Raw genomic sequence first — 6000 nt, 5'->3', positions numbered from 1 at the left:
GATGTGATCATGGGCATGGATTGGTTAGAGTCACGTTATGCCACAGTGGGTTGTAGAACCAAAATAGTAAGTTTTGAATTTCCCGGTGAACCAGTCTTAGAATGGAAGGGTGATGCAGTAACACCTAGGGGTAGTTTTAATTCCTATCTTAAAGCAAGAAAGATGATCTCCAAAGGGTATATCTATCACCTGGTTCGAGTTAAGGATACAGATGCTCAGATTCCCACTCTCCAGTCGATACCAATTGTAAATGAGTTCCCAGAAGTGTTTCCCGAAGATCTTCCCGGAGTCCCTCCCGCTAGAGAGATTGACTTTGGAATTGATCTACTCCCGGCACTAAGCCTATATCTATTCCACCTTATAGAATGGCTCCAACAGAGTTGAAAGAGCTAAAAGTACAGTTGAAAGATCTTCTAGATAAGGGATTCATAAGGCCAAGTGTCTCACCTTGGGGCGCACCGGTCTTGTTTGTCCGAAAGAAGGATGGGTCTTTACGCATGTGCATTGACTATCGTCAGTTGAATAAATTCACCATCAAGAACAAGTACCCTCTTCCCAAAATAGATTATTTATTTGATCAACTTCAGGGTGCCCAATGTTATTCCAAGATTGACCTTAGACCGGGATACTATCAGTTGAAGGTTAAAGAAATCGATATCCCAAAAATAGCTTTCAGGACTCAGTATGGGCATTTCGAATTTTTGGTAATGTCATTTGGTTTAACGAATGCACCAGCAGCTTTTATGGACCTTATGGATAGGGTCTTCAAGCCCTATCTTGATTTGTTTGTTATTGTGTTTATTGATGACATCTTGATTTATTCCCGTAGCGAGACAGACCATGCAGAACATCTCAGAATTGTGTTGTAGACACTGCAGGATCACAAGCTATATGCAAAATTTTCTAAGTGTGAATTCTGGTTGAAATCAGTAGCGTTTTTGGGCCATGTCATCTCAGGGGAAGGCGTGAAGGTGGACTTTCAGAAAATAGAGGCAGTGAAGAATTGGCCTAGACCCACCTCAGTATCTGATATAAGAAGTTTCTTGGGTCTAGCAGGATATTATAGGCGTTTTGTAGAGGGATTATCTTCTATCTCGTCCTCTTTGACTAGATTAACTTAGAATAAAGTCAAGTTTCAATGGTTGGACGCTTGCGAGAAAAGATTTGAGGAGCTAAAGAAGAGGTTGACTTCAGCTCCAGTCTTGACATTACCGGAAGGAACCGAAGGGTTCGTTGTTTATTGTGATGCTTCAGGGGTTGGTCTTGGGTGTGTATTAATGCATCATGGTAAAGTCATAGCCCACGCATCGAGACAACTCAAGTCTCACGAGAAGAATTATCCGACTCATGATCTTGAATTAGCAGTTGTGGTATTTGCGCTTAAAATCTGGCTCCATTATTTGTATGGGGTGCATGTTGACATTTTTACAGATCACAAGAGTCTCCATTACATCTTCAAGCAAAGATAATTGAATCTACGTCAGAGGAGGTGGCTCGAATTACTTAAAGATTATGATGTTGATATCCTGTATCATCCGGGGAAAGCCAATGTTGTAGCCGATGCTCTCAGTCGGCGTTCTATGGGAAGCTTAGCTCATGTTGAGGTAGACAAGCAAACTATGATGAAGGAAGTCCACCGCTTAGCATGTTTAGGAGTTCGGCTTTTGGACTCCAAAGATGGTGGCGTTGTTCTTCATAACAGGGCTGAATTATGCATAGTAGCCGAAGTGAAGGAAAAACAGTTCAGTGATCCCTAGTTATTGCAGCTGAAGGAGGTAATTCACAAACATAAGACTACGACCTTTGAACAAGGGGAGATGATGGTACTTTGAGGTATAGAGGCAGACTATGGGTTCTAGACGTAGACGGGCTCAGAGAGCGGGTTATGTCAGAAGCTCACAATTCCAGGTATTCTATTCACCTAGGTTCCAGAAAGACGTATCATGATCTTAAAGAGATTTATTGGTGGAACGATATGAAAACGAACATAGCGAATTTTGTGGCTAAGTGTCCAAATTGTCAGCATGCCTGGTGGTTTAACTCAGAGTATAGAAATTCCCGTTTGGAAATGTGAGATGATAAACATGGACTTCATAACAGGTCTACCTCGCTCGTTTTGGAAGCATGATTCGATTTGGTTGATTGTAGACCGACTTACCAAGTCAGCTCACTTCTTGCCAGTAAAGGCTATAGATTCTGCAGAGGATTATGCCATGTTGTATATCCAAGAAATTGTCCGATTGCATGGGACTCCTTTGTCCATCATCTCAGATCGTGGTGCTCAGTTCACAGCGAACTTTTGGAATCCTTTCAGAAGGGATTGGGCACAAGGGTGAACATCAGCACCGCTTTTCATCCTTAGATAGATGGCCAGGAGGAACGCACCATTCAGACTCTTGAGGATATGTTGAGGGCATGTGTTATCGATTATAAGGGTAATTGGGATGATCATCTACCCCTCATTGAGTTTGATTATAATAACAGCTATCACTCTAGTATAAAGATGGCACCGTACGAAGCTCTGTATAGGCGAAGGTGTAGATCACCAATTGGTTGGTTCGAAGTTAGCGAAGCGGAGTTGTTAGGACCCGATTTGGTCTATCAGGCGATGGAGAAAGTCAAGTTGATTCAAGAGCATTTGAAGACAGCTCAAAGTCGCCAAAAGTCCTATTCGGACGTGCGGCGTAGAGACTTAGAGTTTCAAGTGGATGATTGGGTATTTCTAAAATTTTCGCCTATGAAAGGCGTTATGAGATTTGGGAAAAAGGGGAAGCTTAGTCCCCGCTATATTGGGCCATATAGAATCCTGCGAAGGATCAGGCAGGTGGCTTATGAGTTAGAATTGCCACAAGAATTTGCTGTTGTACACCCAGTATTTCACGTGTCTATGTTAAAGAAATTCACGGGAGACCCTTCTCTTGTGGTTCCTACGGAGACTATAAGGGTTAAAGACAACCTGACTTACGAAGAAATTCCAATGGCTATCCTTGATCGCCAAATCCGCAAGCTCAGAACTAAGGAAATTGCTTCAGTGAAAGTGCTTTGGAGGAATCAAAAGGTTGAAGAGGCTATGTGGGAAGCCGAAGAAGATATGAAGTCCAGATATCCCCATCTCTTTGAAGAGCAAGCAGAGAATCTAGACGGTAACTAACCTTCTCCTTCAGACCTTATATTACAATGTGTTTGATGATTGTAGAAATTACGGACTTTGTGGGTTGTGCATTAGGTCGGGGAGTTAAAGGAACCATTTTGTAGACCATGGCATTTCTGCGGTCCACTATGCGACCGTAGAACTACTTTCTGGGCGTAGATCGGCCGCGGAGTGAAGCAAGACTTGAGATAATTTTGAGGACCCATTATATGGTCCATTATGCATCCGCATAACCATTTCGCGGGCCGCACAATCCATCGCAGAACCAACATGAGAAACCTTTGGAAGGAGGTTCCGCAGTCCATTATGCGATCGCAGAACTGATCTGCGGACCTCAGATCTATCGCAGACCTGTCAAGCCCTGCCCAGTTTTCAGGACCCTTCTATGGTCCCCTTTGCATACCTGTTTGGTGGTCCGGTCTGCGAACGCAGACCTAGCTTCGTAGAGTTTATGTTTTGGAAAATTTCACCCGAGCCCATTTTTATGAAAACAACTTGGGGTTTACTTTGGCTGGTTCTAACTGATATTTTAGAGAGAGGAAAGTGGTCTAGAGTGAGAAGAGGAATTCCTAAGCCATTTGTTCATCAATCTTTGCCCAAGTCTTGAAGCATTCACAAGAATAACTCACAAGGTCTTCAGCCAAGAGGTAAGATTCTAGCCCCAACCTTCAATTTCAAAATTTGGGTTAGGAATAGAAAATGGGGAGGAAGGTTTTGAGAATAAGAGTTGTTATTTATGCATGCATGTACTAATAAAGGTTGTTGGGAGGTTGTGGAGTATTTGTAAGTGGCCTATTGAAGTGGGGATTGATTGTCGGGTAAAGGAATCCACCATAGGAGGACCTTCAACCCTTACTGCACACCTAGTGCTTGATAAATGCTCAAATGAGCTGAACCCTCGAGAATCTTCCTAATTATAGTTAACTTTTGTCATGTCTTTAATTAGATTGAAGTCGCTGGGAGATTCGGAACGTTGTAGTAAATTAAAGAAAACTCAAGCAAGGTAAGTTGGCTAAACTCCTCTTGTAGAATTGAATTCTATGATGTCCTCATATATTGCGATTGTGATTGGCTCAAGTTCTTATTTCTCATGTTCTGAGTCCTTCCTAATAAATTTGACTATTCTAATTAAGTGTTGTGTTGAAGGATGTGTGTACTCAAAATGTGTTTCAAATGTTCCTATCATATCATGATTCCCACCGGAAACGAAATCAAGTATGACCTATGTATTGAAGGTGTTGCGATTTAAAGTCATGTTTCCATTGCAAGCTAGTTTGCCAAATTGTGTAAGAAATCTCAATGTGCCTAAGACTATTATTTGCTCACATGTGTACTTAATGTCTTAAATAGAAATGCCTTGTCATTGATAATCCATGATGATGTTTGAAAGTGAAAGAGGTGAGCATGAAATATGAAATACGGCCAACGTGCCAAGAATGATATTACGTTGTGGACACTAGTGCCAATGAAATAAAAAGACGTGTAAAAGATTATGGAATGAGTTGTAAATCCTTTGTTTGATAAACATTTTTAGGAGTATCGTTAGTCACCGAGGAATGGTAGGTTGAAATAACCGATAGGAATAATCAAAACTAGATTCCGAGTCCGTTTACCCAAAAGTCAAACATTGGTCAACTTTTCCAATTTAAAACTTCTAAACGAGAATCTATCTTCCAAATCAATCCCGAACTGCTCGAAAATCAAAACCAATAATACACGCAAGTCATAATACATAATATGAAGCTACTCAAAATCTCAAACTACCGAATGGAACGTTAAAGGTCAAAACGACTGCTCGGGTCGTTACAGATAAGGGGGCTAAAACGCGTGTGCGGGTAATTTTTCATACACACATTTTTCCTGCTTTTATTGCAGTAATATAAAGGTATTCAGCCTTTTCTTCGTTAGAGGTCTCAACATGGTAGCCATTTTGGCGAATAGCTTTGAAACTTAACAAGTTTTTTTAGACTTACTACAATACTATGCATTATTAATAGTCAATATTGTTCCTCCAGGTAGCAATAAGGCCGCTCTTCCAAAGCCGTCAATTAATTTTATACTACCATATATTGTATTAACATAGGCCTTTTTCATAATCATGTAAGAGAAAAATTTCTTTTCTCTTAATACTGTGTGAGTTGTAGCACTATCCAAAAGGCATAAATTTTCACTAGTCATCTTGTATCCGATTGAAGACTGGAAAATTTTATTTTCTTCATAAAAAAATAAAAGTACACCACAAGAAATACGAAAAAATGAACAACACCAACAACAACATAAGACAACTTTAATACTACTTAAAAATAAAAATAACTTTAGAACGAGACAAAAAAAATACTGAAAATAAAAATAGCAACATAATTGCATTCCCCAGTAAAATGATCAAACTTTAGTTTTGATCCCCAAAGAAATCTTCAACTTCCAAATGAGTAAGATCACCGAGGCCTTTAAAATCATCATCATTCAAAGCAAGATTTCCCTTGGCATTATCATCATTTTTGTTTGAAGGCCCTACCTCAAAATTATTTTTAAAGGTCAAGTGAGACTCCATTGGGACAATATGAGAAGATGCTCCAACATTATTTGCCTTTCTTTTGATGGAGTTTTGATAAAGCCTGACAAAACGTTCAGGTGCACGACATTCAATTTTTCAATGACCTTTCATGCCACAACGGTGGCAGTTACCGCTTTTGCCTCTTGAAGGATTGTTTGAGAACCCATATTGTTCTCTCATTTGCCATGACCACCACGATGATGATTATTATATCGTCTTTTGCCATTGCCATGCCCACATACATTTATATGGCTATGATAATTATTATATCTTTTTCAAAACTTATCACGTCTCG

Source organism: Nicotiana attenuata, chromosome 3 (assembly GCF_001879085.1).
Source record: "Nicotiana attenuata strain UT chromosome 3, NIATTr2, whole genome shotgun sequence".
In the NCBI taxonomy this organism is placed as follows: domain Eukaryota; kingdom Viridiplantae; phylum Streptophyta; class Magnoliopsida; order Solanales; family Solanaceae; genus Nicotiana; species Nicotiana attenuata.
This window is presented reverse-complemented; position numbering follows the sequence as displayed.